Source organism: Staurois parvus, unplaced genomic scaffold, assembly GCF_062004578.1.
Source record: "Staurois parvus isolate SC_StPar_1 unplaced genomic scaffold, SC_StPar_1.0 ptg000122l, whole genome shotgun sequence".
NCBI lineage: Eukaryota > Metazoa > Chordata > Amphibia > Anura > Ranidae > Staurois > Staurois parvus.
The window spans coordinates 12325236-12338242 of NW_028317918.1; positions in this window are offsets into that span (position 1 = coordinate 12325236).

A 13007-nucleotide genomic window follows, 5' to 3' on the forward strand; every position below is an offset into this window, starting at 1 on the left:
CCAGCAGTGTGAAGAGACCTGAAAGTGGCACATGGCAGCAGAGTGTGGCGATGGAGACAGCAGCAATGGGAGGCCGTACAGGGACCCATGACAGACTCTGGACTTGGCAGCAGCATGAGGAGGCGGTATATAGGGGCCCATGGCAGATTAGGGGCCTGGCAGCAGCTATGTGAGGCCCGTAATCTGCCTGCACCCTATGTCAAAAAATTAAACACACCAGCAGTGTGAAGAGACCTGAAAGTGGCACATGGCAGCAGAGTGTGGCGATGGAGACAGCAGCAATGGGAGGCCGTACAGGGACCCATGAGAGACTCTAGACTTGGCAGCAGCATGAGGAGGCGGTATATAGGGGCCCATGGCAGATTAGGGGCCTGGCAGCAGCTATGTGAGGCCCGTAATCTGCCTGCACCCTATGTCAAAAAATTAAACACACCAGCAGTGTGAAGAGACCTGAAAGTGGCACATGGCAGAGTGTGGCGATGGAGACAGCAGCAATGGGAGGCCGTACAGGGACCCATGAGAGACTCTAGACTTGGCAGCAGCATGAGGAGGCGGTATATAGGGGCCCATGGCAGATTAGGGGCCTGGCAGCAGCTATGTGAGGCCCGTAATCTGCCTGCACCCTATGTCAAAAAATTTAACACACCAGCAGTGTGAAGAGACCTGAAAGTGGCACATGGCAGCAGAGTGTGGCGATGGAGACAGCAGCAATGGGAGGCCGTACAGGGACCCATGAGAGACTCTAGACTTGGCAGCAGCATGAGGAGGCGGTATATAGGGGCCCATGGCAGATTAGGGGCCTGGCAGCAGCTATGTGAGGCCCGTAATCTGCCTGCACCCTATGTCAAAAAATTTAACACACCAGCAGTGTGAAGAGACCTGAAAGTGGCACATGGCAGCAGAGTGTGGCGATGGAGACAGCAGCAATGGGAGGCCGTACAGGGACCCATGAGAGACTCTAGACTTGGCAGCAGCATGAGGAGGCGGTATATAGGGGCCCATGGCAGATTAGGGGCCTGGCAGCAGCTATGTGAGGCCCGTAATCTGCCTGCACCCTATGTCAAAAAATTTAACACACCAGCAGTGTGAAGAGACCTGAAAGTGGCACATGGCAGCAGAGTGTGGCGATGGAGACAGCAGCAATGGGAGGCCGTACAGGGACCCATGAGAGACTCTAGACTTGGCAGCAGCATGAGGAGGCGGTATATAGGGGCCCATGGCAGATTAGGGGCCTGGCAGCAGCTATGTGAGGCCCGTAATCTGCCTGCACCCTATGTCAAAAAATTAAACACACCAGCAGTGTGAAGAGACCTGAAAGTGGCACATGGCAGAGTGTGGCGATGGAGACAGCAGCAATGGGAGGCCGTACAGGGACCCATGAGAGACTCTAGACTTGGCAGCAGCATGAGGAGGCGGTATATAGGGGCCCATGGCAGATTAGGGGCCTGGCAGCAGCTATGTGAGGCCCGTAATCTGCCTGCACCCTATGTCAAAAAATTTAACACACCAGCAGTGTGAAGAGACCTGAAAGTGGCACATGGCAGCAGAGTGTGGCGATGGAGACAGCAGCAATGGGAGGCCGTACAGGGACCCATGAGAGACTCTAGACTTGGCAGCAGCATGAGGAGGCGGTATATAGGGGCCCATGGCAGATTAGGGGCCTGGCAGCAGCTATGTGAGGCCCGTAATCTGCCTGCACCCTATGTCAAAAAATTTAACACACCAGCAGTGTGAAGAGACCTGAAAGTGGCACATGGCAGCAGAGTGTGGCGATGGAGACAGCAGCAATGGGAGGCCGTACAGGGACCCATGAGAGACTCTAGACTTGGCAGCAGCATGAGGAGGCGGTATATAGGGGCCCATGGCAGATTAGGGGCCTGGCAGCAGCTATGTGAGGCCCGTAATCTGCCTGCACCCTATGTCAAAAAATTTAACACACCAGCAGTGTGAAGAGACCTGAAAGTGGCACATGGCAGCAGAGTGTGGCGATGGAGACAGCAGCAATGGGAGGCCGTACAGGGACCCATGAGAGACTCTAGACTTGGCAGCAGCATGAGGAGGCGGTATATAGGGGCCCATGGCAGATTAGGGGCCTGGCAGCAGCTATGTGAGGCCCGTAATCTGCCTGCACCCTATGTCAAAAAATTTAACACACCAGCAGTGTGAAGAGACCTGAAAGTGGCACATGGCAGCAGAGTGTGGCGATGGAGACAGCAGCAATGGGAGGCCGTACAGGGACCCATGAGAGACTCTAGACTTGGCAGCAGCATGAGGAGGCGGTATATAGGGGCCCATGGCAGATTAGGGGCCTGGCAGCAGCTATGTGAGGCCCGTAATCTGCCTGCACCCTATGTCAAAAAATTTAACACACCAGCAGTGTGAAGAGACCTGAAAGTGGCACATGGCAGCAGAGTGTGGCGATGGAGACAGCAGCAATGGGAGGCCATACAGGGACCCATGACAGACTCTGGACTTGGCAGCAGCATGAGGAGGCGGTATATAGGGGCCCATGGCAGATTAGGGGCCTGGCAGCAGCTATGTGAGGCCCGTAATCTGCCTGCACCCTATGTCAAAAAATTTAACACACCAGCAGTGTGAAGAGACCTGAAAGTGGCACATGGCAGCAGAGTGTGGCGATGGAGACAGCAGCAATGGGAGGCCGTACAGGGACCCATGACAGACTCTGGACTTGGCAGCAGCATGAGGAGGCGGTATATAGGGGCCCATGGCAGATTAGGGGCCTGGCAGCAGCTATGTGAGGCCCGTAATCTGCCTGCACCCTATGTCAAAAAATTAAACACACCAGCAGTGTGAAGAGACCTGAAAGTGGCACATGGCAGCAGAGTGTGGCGATGGAGACAGCAGCAATGGGAGGCCGTACAGGGACCCATGAGAGACTCTAGACTTGGCAGCAGCATGAGGAGGCGGTATATAGGGGCCCATGGCAGATTAGGGGCCTGGCAGCAGCTATGTGAGGCCCGTAATCTGCCTGCACCCTATGTCAAAAAATTAAACACACCAGCAGTGTGAAGAGACCTGAAAGTGGCACATGGCAGCAGAGTGTGGCGATGGAGACAGCAGCAATGGGAGGCCGTACAGGGACCCATGACAGACTCTGGACTTGGCAGCAGCATGAGGAGGCGGTATATAGGGGCCCATGGCAGATTAGGGGCCTGGCAGCAGCTATGTGAGGCCCGTAATCTGCCTGCACCCTATGTCAAAAAATTAAACACACCAGCAGTGTGAAGAGACCTGAAAGTGGCACATGGCAGCAGAGTGTGGCGATGGAGACAGCAGCAATGGGAGGCCGTACAGGGACCCATGACAGACTCTGGACTTGGCAGCAGCATGAGGAGGCGGTATATAGGGGCCCATGGCAGATTAGGGGCCTGGCAGCAGCTATGTGAGGCCCGTAATCTGCCTGCACCCTATGTCAAAAAATTTAACACACCAGCAGTGTGAAGAGACCTGAAAGTGGCACATGGCAGCAGAGTGTGGCGATGGAGACAGCAGCAATGGGAGGCCGTACAGGGACCCATGAGAGACTCTAGACTTGGCAGCAGCATGAGGAGGCGGTATATAGGGGCCCATGGCAGATTAGGGGCCTGGCAGCAGCTATGTGAGGCCCGTAATCTGCCTGCACCCTATGTCAAAAAATTTAACACACCAGCAGTGTGAAGAGACCTGAAAGTGGCACATGGCAGCAGAGTGTGGCGATGGAGACAGCAGCAATGGGAGGCCGTACAGGGACCCATGACAGACTCTGGACTTGGCAGCAGCATGAGGAGGCGGTATATAGGGGCCCATGGCAGATTAGGGGCCTGGCAGCAGCTATGTGAGGCCCGTAATCTGCCTGCACCCTATGTCAAAAAATTTAACACACCAGCAGTGTGAAGAGACCTGAAAGTGGCACATGGCAGCAGAGTGTGGCGATGGAGACAGCAGCAATGGGAGGCCGTACAGGGACCCATGAGAGACTCTAGACTTGGCAGCAGCATGAGGAGGCGGTATATAGGGGCCCATGGCAGATTAGGGGCCTGGCAGCAGCTATGTGAGGCCCGTAATCTGCCTGCACCCTATGTCAAAAAATTTAACACACCAGCAGTGTGAAGAGACCTGAAAGTGGCACATGGCAGCAGAGTGTGGCGATGGAGACAGCAGCAATGGGAGGCCGTACAGGGACCCATGACAGACTCTAGACTTGGCAGCAGCATGAGGAGGCGGTATATAGGGGCCCATGGCAGATTAGGGGCCTGGCAGCAGCTATGTGAGGCCCGTAATCTGCCTGCACCCTATGTCAAAAAATTTAACACACCAGCAGTGTGAAGAGACCTGAAAGTGGCACATGGCAGCAGAGTGTGGCGATGGAGACAGCAGCAATGGGAGGCCGTACAGGGACCCATGACAGACTCTAGACTTGGCAGCAGCATGAGGAGGCGGTATATAGGGGCCCATGGCAGATTAGGGGCCTGGCAGCAGCTATAGGAGGCCCGTAATCTGCCAGCACCCTATGTCAAAAAATTAAACACACCAGCAGTGTGAGGAGACCTGAAAGTGGCACATGTTTGAGGCATGATTCATGGCGGATTTAGTCAGTTGTGTCAGGAACTGGTGGTTTGAAATCCAGACTAATCCACGCCTGATTCATTTTCACAAACGTGAGTCTCTCCACACTTTGGGTGGACAGTCGTGTCCTCCGCGGAGTTACAATACCTCCTGCCGCACTAAACACGCGCTCCGATGCCACGCTACTGGCCGGGCATGACAGCCTTTCAAGGGCAAATTCAGCTAGTTGGGGCCAAAGGTCAAGTTTCGTTGCCCAGTAGTCAAGGGGATTGTCTACCTCGGTTGGCAGGGTGCTGTCCAAGTAGGCCCAAGCCTGTTGTTTGAGCTCCTGCTCCAGGTCCACCTGATGCTGCTGCTGCTGCTGCGGCTGGTTAGTAGTTTCCTCACTGCGCTGGTGAAGAAAGCTACTCATCATCGACTGCAGACTGAGGCAGCCACTGCTGGTGGAGCTGCCACTGCTCCTACCACCCCACCCCTCCCCTGCTGCCATGCCAGCGGAACGCGAGCGCACAGGGCCCACAGTGTCTGAGGATGGACGTTGGCGCACAAAGGCAGAGACCAACTGACTACATAGGTGGTTTTTATAGTACGTAATTTTGGCCTCCCTCTCAGCAGGTGTGAAAAAGGCCACCATTTTGGACCGGTAGCGAGGGTCCAACAAGGTGGACAGCCAAAAGTCATCCCTCTGTCTGATGGTTATTATTCGGCTGTCGCTACGCAAGCAACCGAGCATGCTATGGGCCATTTGTGCCAAGGAATGCGAGGGACTCCCTGCCTCCATCTCCACACCATACTGCCACGGTGCGTCTGGGTCCTCTGTCTCCTCCTCCTCCTCCTCTACCAGATGCTCCTGCTCCTCCACTCCTGTCCGCTGAGTGGAAAAACCACCCATTTCACTCAATAATTCCTGAGCACAAATGTCCTCCTCTACCTCCTCCTCTTCTTCCTGTCCTGCCCCCACAGGGGTCATGTGGCGTTGAGATCTGTGCGCCACGTCTACCGCACCCTGACCAGCCATTGTTAACAGCATTTGTTCCAGGACGTGCAACAGAGGAATGACGTCGTTCATCCCATAGTCCTGCCGACTCACGAATAGCGTGGCCTCCTCAAAGGGCCTGAGCAAGCGGCAGGTGTCACACATGAGCTGCCAATGGCTGACATCTAAGTTACACAGGGGAGTACCTTTATCCGCTTGTAACATCAGGAAATCGGTGATGGCCTTTCGCTGCTCGTAAAGGCGGTCTAACATGTGTAGGGTTGAATTCCACCTTGTTGCAACGTCGCAGATCAGGCGATGCTGTGGAATTCCGTTCTGCCGCTGCAGCTCAATGAGGGTGTTCTTTGCGGTGTAGGAATGGCTGAAATGCATGCACAGTTTACGTGACATTTTAAGGATGTCTTGCAGTGGGATGGTGGATTTTAGGAACCGCTTGACAACCAGATTGAACACGTGAGCCATGCATGGCGCATGGCACAACCTTCCTTGACGCAGAGCAGACACCATGTTCTTTCCGTTGTCAGTCAACATGGTTCCGATTTTTAGTTTGCGCGGAGACAGCCATCTGTCGATTTCTCTGTTCATTACACTCAGCAGTTCCTCCCCTGTGTGACTACGTTCGCCAAGGCATACCAGGTGCAGCACAGCGTGACACCGTTGCGCCCTGCACATGTGATATGCCGGTCGGGTAATGGGACTTGGCACGGGGGTGGCGGCTGAGGACACGGCGGAAAAAGAGGTGGTAGAGGCGGACATGCTTGCTGGACCAAGGACGTGCAAACGTGGAGGCAAAAGCGTCGTGACCTGTCCAAGTTGCTGGTGCGGCTGTGCCGGCACCACGTTCACCCAGTGGGCCGTAAATGACATGTACTGTCCCTGACCGTAGTTACAGCTCCACACGTCGGCGCTGCCGTGCACTTTGGCAGAGACCGACATGCTCAAAGACTGGCCCACCATCTCTTCTACATGTGAATGCAGGGCTGGCACTGCCTTTTGGGCAAAGAAATGACGGCTTGGCACTCTCCACCGCGGCGCGGCACAAGCCATCATTTCTCGGAAAGGTGCTGAGTCCACCAGTTGGAAAGGGAGGGACTGCAGCACCAGCAACTTGGACAGGAGGACGTTCAGCTTTTGCACCGTCGGGTGCGTGCTCGCAAACTGTTGTCTCTTGGATACGGATTCCAAGAAAGACTGTTGACGGAATCCGAGAAGAGGAGTAGCAGGAGAAGGAGCATCTGAACGAGCGGAAGATGCCAATGAGCGACAACTCCCCTCAGCAGAGGTGTTGGAGCCTTGACTGGCTGATAGAGGGCGATTGACGACGTCGGGTGACGGAGCAAGTAACGGAGCGGGTGATGGAGCGGGGGCTGGGGCAGGCAGAACCGCCGTATGTTTATCACGGTTTTCCCAGGCCACCGAATGGTGACGCTGCATATGCTGACGCAACGCTGTAGTCCCAACATGGGCCCCCTGGCCACGCTTGCATTTCTGGCCACATAGTCGACATACGGCTACGTTTACTTCCTCGGGCGGCTTGAGGAAAAATTGCCACACCACCGAGTAGGAAACTTTGCCCCCGCTACTCTTCACTGGCTGACTGCTACTTCCTCCGTGCGCACCGGCACCACTACTGGCCGTGGTGGTAGGCTGCAGTGGAGCTGGTGCTCTACTCCGTGGACGTTTGGCTCCACTGACACTGATGCGACCCTGCTGCTGTCTCCTGGGCAACCCACCGACTGTTTTGCTCGCTGCCAAGCTGCCACCCTCTTCTCCTGATGATGCGGAAGAAATTGCCTGATGACGACGAGGCTGCCAAGTGCGATCAACCTCCTCATCATCAAGTAGGGTCTCCGCCTCACTACTAGCCCCCTCGGCTGCGTCTGGGTCAGGAGACAGACCTGTCTCTAGACCGGCTACCGAGCCACTCTCCTCGCCAGTACTTGTTCGCTTGGCTGCTGAAAAGGCCGATGTCTCCCCCCGTTCCTGACCGCCCTCTGTTAGCTCTTCCTCACTGTACAGTGGGGCTGAGCCCACAGCATGCGATACTTCGCTTGGTGAGGGAACAGCAAAGGACAGGGGCAGGTAGAGGACACGTGATTTCAGTGGGCTTGGTCCCGGGCCATGCCAACTAACGGTTGTGTCTGACGTACCCACCGACCGTTGGCTGTAGGTGTCAGAGGTGACCTGGGAAGAGGAAGACGACCGAGCCAACCAATCAATGACGGCAGGGTTGTCGGTGGAGACACGACCGCTGGATGACACCGGGAGCACTGGCCTCTGGCTGCGAATACTGCTGCCTCGACCCCTTCCTCTGCTGCCACGTCTGCTCGCTCCTAAAACATTGCCTCCTCTGCCACTCCTCTGCATGTTGTCTGACATACTATTTAATTCAACGATTAGGTGTCCCTGAGTAACAATTCTCTGGCACTCAGTAACAATTCTGTCTGTCCCTGAGTATGAATTCTGTGGCCCTGAGTAACAATTATGTGTCTGTGCGAGTAACAATTCTGTGTCTGTGCGAGTAACAATTCTGTGTCTGTGCAAGTAACAATTTTGTGTCTGTGCGAGTAACAATTCTCTGGCACTCAGTAACAATTCTGTCTGTCCCTGAGTAACAATTCTCTGGCACTCAGTAACAATTCTGTCTGTCCCTGAGTATGAATTCTGTGGCCCTGAGTAACAATTCTGTGTCTGTGCGAGTAACAATTCTGTGTCTGTGCAAGTAACAATTTTGTGTCTGTGCGAGTAACAATTCTCTGGCACTCAGTAACAATTCTGTCTGTCCCTGAGTAACAATTCTCTGGCACTCAGTAACAATTCTGTCTGTCCCTGAGTATGAATTCTGTGGCCCTGAGTAACAATTCTGTGTCTGTGCGAGTAACAATTCTGTGTCTGTGCAAGTAACAATTTTGTGTCTGTGCGAGTAACAATTCTCTGGCACTCAGTAACAATTCTGTCTGTCCCTGAGTAACAATTCTCTGGCACTCAGTAACAATTCTGTCTGTCCCTGAGTAACAATTCTCTGGCACTCAGTAACAATTCTGTCTATCCCTGAGTATGAATTCTGTGGCCCTGAGTAACAATTCTGTGTCTGTGCGAGTAACAATTCTGTGTCTGTGCAAGTAACAATTTTGTGTCTGTGCGAGTAACAATTCTCTGGCACTCAGTAACAATTCTGTCTGTCCCTGAGTAACAATTCTCTGGCACTCAGTAACAATTCTGTCTGTCCCTGAGTAACAATTCTCTGGCACTCAGTAACAATTCTGTCTGTCCCTGAGTAACAATTCTCTGGCACTCAGTAACAATTCTGTCTGTCCCTGAGTAACAATTCTCTGGCACTCAGTAACAATTCTGTCTGTCCCTGAGTATGAATTCTGTGGCCCTGAGTAACAATTCTGTGTCTGTGCGAGTAACAATTCTGTGTCTGTGCAAGTAACAATTTTGTGTCTGTGCGAGTAACAATTCTCTGGCACTCAGTAACAATTCTGTCTGTCCCTGAGTAACAATTCTCTGGCACTCAGTAACAATTCTGTCTGTCCCTGAGTAACAATTCTCTGGCACTCAGTAACAATTCTGTCTATCCCTGAGTATGAATTCTGTGGCCCTGAGTAACAATTCTGTGTCTGTGCGAGTAACAATTCTGTGTCTGTGCAAGTAACAATTTTGTGTCTGTGCGAGTAACAATTCTCTGGCACTCAGTAACAATTCTGTCTGTCCCTGAGTAACAATTCTCTGGCACTCAGTAACAATTCTGTCTGTCCCTGAGTAACAATTCTCTGGCACTCAGTAACAATTCTGTCTGTCCCTGAGTAACAATTCTCTGGCACTCAGTAACAATTCTGTCTGTCCCTGAGTAACAATTCTCTGGCACTCAGTAACAATTCTGTCTGTCCCTGAGTATGAATTCTGTGGCCCTGAGTAACAATTCTGTGTCTGTGCGAGTAACAATTCTGTGTCTGTGCAAGTAACAATTTTGTGTCTGTGCGAGTAACAATTCTCTGGCACTCAGTAACAATTCTGTCTGTCCCTGAGTAACAATTCTCTGGCACTCAGTAACAATTCTGTCTGTCCCTGAGTAACAATTCTCTGGCACTCAGTAACAATTCTGTCTGTCCCTGAGTAACAATTCTCTGGCACTCAGTAACAATTCTGTCTGTCCCTGAGTAACAATTCTCTGGCACTCAGTAACAATTCTGTCTGTCCCTGAGTATGAATTCTGTGGCCCTGAGTAACAATTCTGTGTCTGTGCGAGTAACAATTCTGTGTCTGTGCAAGTAACAATTTTGTGTCTGTGCGAGTAACAATTCTCTGGCACTCAGTAACAATTCTGTCTGTCCCTGAGTAACAATTCTCTGGCACTCAGTAACAATTCTGTCTGTCCCTGAGTAACAATTCTCTGGCACTCAGTAACAATTCTGTCTGTCCCTGAGTATGAATTCTGTGGCCCTGAGTAACAATTCTGTGTCTGTGCGAGTAACAATTCTGTGTCTGTGCAAGTAACAATTTTGTGTCTGTGCGAGTAACAATTCTCTGGCACTCAGTAACAATTCTGTCTGTCCCTGAGTAACAATTCTCTGGCACTCAGTAACAATTCTGTCTGTCCCTGAGTAACAATTCTCTGGCACTCAGTAACAATTCTGTCTATCCCTGAGTATGAATTCTGTGGCCCTGAGTAACAATTCTGTGTCTGTGCGAGTAACAATTCTGTGTCTGTGCAAGTAACAATTTTGTGTCTGTGCGAGTAACAATTCTCTGGCACTCAGTAACAATTCTGTCTGTCCCTGAGTAACAATTCTCTGGCACTCAGTAACAATTCTGTCTGTCCCTGAGTAACAATTCTCTGGCACTCAGTAACAATTCTGTCTGTCCCTGAGTAACAATTCTCTGGCACTCAGTAACAATTCTGTCTGTCCCTGAGTAACAATTCTCTGGCACTCAGTAACAATTCTGTCTGTCCCTGAGTATGAATTCTGTGGCCCTGAGTAACAATTCTGTGTCTGTGCGAGTAACAATTCTGTGTCTGTGCAAGTAACAATTTTGTGTCTGTGCGAGTAACAAATCTCTGGCACTCAGTAACAATTCTGTCTGTCCCTGAGTAACAATTCTCTGGCACTCAGTAACAATTCTGTCTGTCCCTGAGTAACAATTCTCTGGCACTCCGTAACAATTCTGTCTGTCCCTGAGTAACAATTCTCTGGCACTCAGTAACAATTCTGTCTGTCCCTGAGTAACAATTCTCTGGCACTCAGTAACAATTCTGTCTGTCCCTGAGTATGAATTCTGTGGCCCTGAGTAACAATTCTGTGTCTGTGCGAGTAACAATTCTGTGTCTGTGCAAGTAACAATTTTGTGTCTGTGCGAGTAACAATTCTCTGGCACTCAGTAACAATTCTGTCTGTCCCTGAGTAACAATTCTCTGGCACTCAGTAACAATTCTGTCTGTCCCTGAGTAACAATTCTCTGGCACTCAGTAACAATTCTGTCTGTCCCTGAGTATGAATTCTGTGGCCCTGAGTAACAATTCTGTGTCTGTGCGAGTAACAATTCTGTGTCTGTGCAAGTAACAATTTTGTGTCTGTGCGAGTAACAATTCTCTGGCACTCAGTAACAATTCTGTCTGTCCCTGAGTAACAATTCTCTGGCACTCAGTAACAATTCTGTCTGTCCCTGAGTAACAATTCTCTGGCACTCAGTAACAATTCTGTCTGTCCCTGAGTAACAATTCTCTGGCACTCAGTAACAATTCTGTCTGTCCCTGAGTAACAATTCTCTGGCACTCAGTAACAATTCTGTCTGTCCCTGAGTAACAATTCTGTCTGTCCCTGAGAATGAATTCTGTGGCCCTGAGTAAGAATTCTCTGGCACTCAGTAACAATTCTGTCTGTCCCTGAGTAACAATTCTCTGGCACTCAGTAACAATTCTGTCTGTCCCTGAGTAAAAATTCTGTGGCCCTAATAACGTTTCTGTGGCCCTAAGTAACAATTCTCTGGCACTGAGTAACAATTCTGTCTGTCCCTGAGTATGAATTCTGTGGCCCTAACTAGCGTTTCTTTGTCCCTAAATAACGATTCTGTGGCCCTCATTAACAAGTCTGTGTCCCTGAGTAATGGTTCTCTGTCCCTAAGTAACTTCTCTCTGTCCCCAATTCTCGTTTCTGTGGCCCTAACTCTGTCCCTGTCCCTAGTACAGAGCGGTCTGCCTCTGTTCAATGACTGCAGGCAAATGAAGATTTCCAAAATGGCCGCTATATATACCTCGACCATTACACAGTGCTGGCTGGCTGGCTGCTGATTGGCTGATGCGATCACATGTCGTTGAGGAATGCATTATGGGGCAGCGCGCCTTGTCTGCGCGCCTTCCCCGACATCCCCGCTCCGTCGCCGCACATGTCAGCCGCCATTTTCGGAAAAATTTCGATTCGCGCGTCCGAATTAGGCTGTTTTTCGGATTCGGCACGAATCGAAATTTTTCCGATATTCGACTCGAATTCCACTTCGGATACTTCGATTCGCTCATCTCTATATATAATATGAACTGTAGTAACAAATCCAATGAAATATTCAAATGCATTCGCTGAAGCTGACATTTTCTTAATTTTTTTCCAACCACAGTCAAGCAATTAAATATTGACACGCTTTTGGGACAAGCCATCACATTAGATACAAACCATATCCACCTTTTCTTTTTTCAACAAAAACGGGCCAGTATTATTTTCTTAGTAAAGGGGGCAACTTCTGGTATGAATAATTTACAGAAAAGGGGATGTGCAAAGATGAGAAGGTTATTCTCACTAAACCCTGCAGTGGAGAAGCCATGTAGTGCATGCTTTAATTAAAGGATACGTTCACCATTTAGACAAAAATAATAAATGCACATTTTTTTGCAGGTAAAAAAATGTGTATTTATTATTTTCGTCTACAGGAGCCTGGAAAGCATTGCACCAGCGATCAGTAGATTGCTGATGCCATGCAGGTCTCCTACAGACTATCTGCTTGCTGTACGGGATGTACAGGCAAGCAGATATTCTGACAGGAAGCTTCAATGAACTACCATGGCGCTCCACAGCACCATGGTAGTTCATTGTAAACTACAAGCCAACAGCCACTAAGGCTGTCAGGACTTGCAGTTCATTCATTCACAGAAGTGTGGGGGGAGTTGTTTTAAAATATGACAGATAATATGAAGACTTCTCCCTGTACTATCTGTCAGAGGGAGGGGGCGGTGGCTTCAGCTATGGGAAAATGTTACATGTTCCACCCTAAAAACAGGTGGAACAGGTAACATGTTCCCAAAGGTGAACACTTATTTTGTGTTTGATGGTTTATGTGATACTTTATATACAGTATGTATGATCTGAAGTATTTAGGTTTGATCTTGTTAATAAGTTAATTTTCAAACAGTGGAAGTAAAACAGAAACAATGGTAGCTTAAAAGAAAAACATA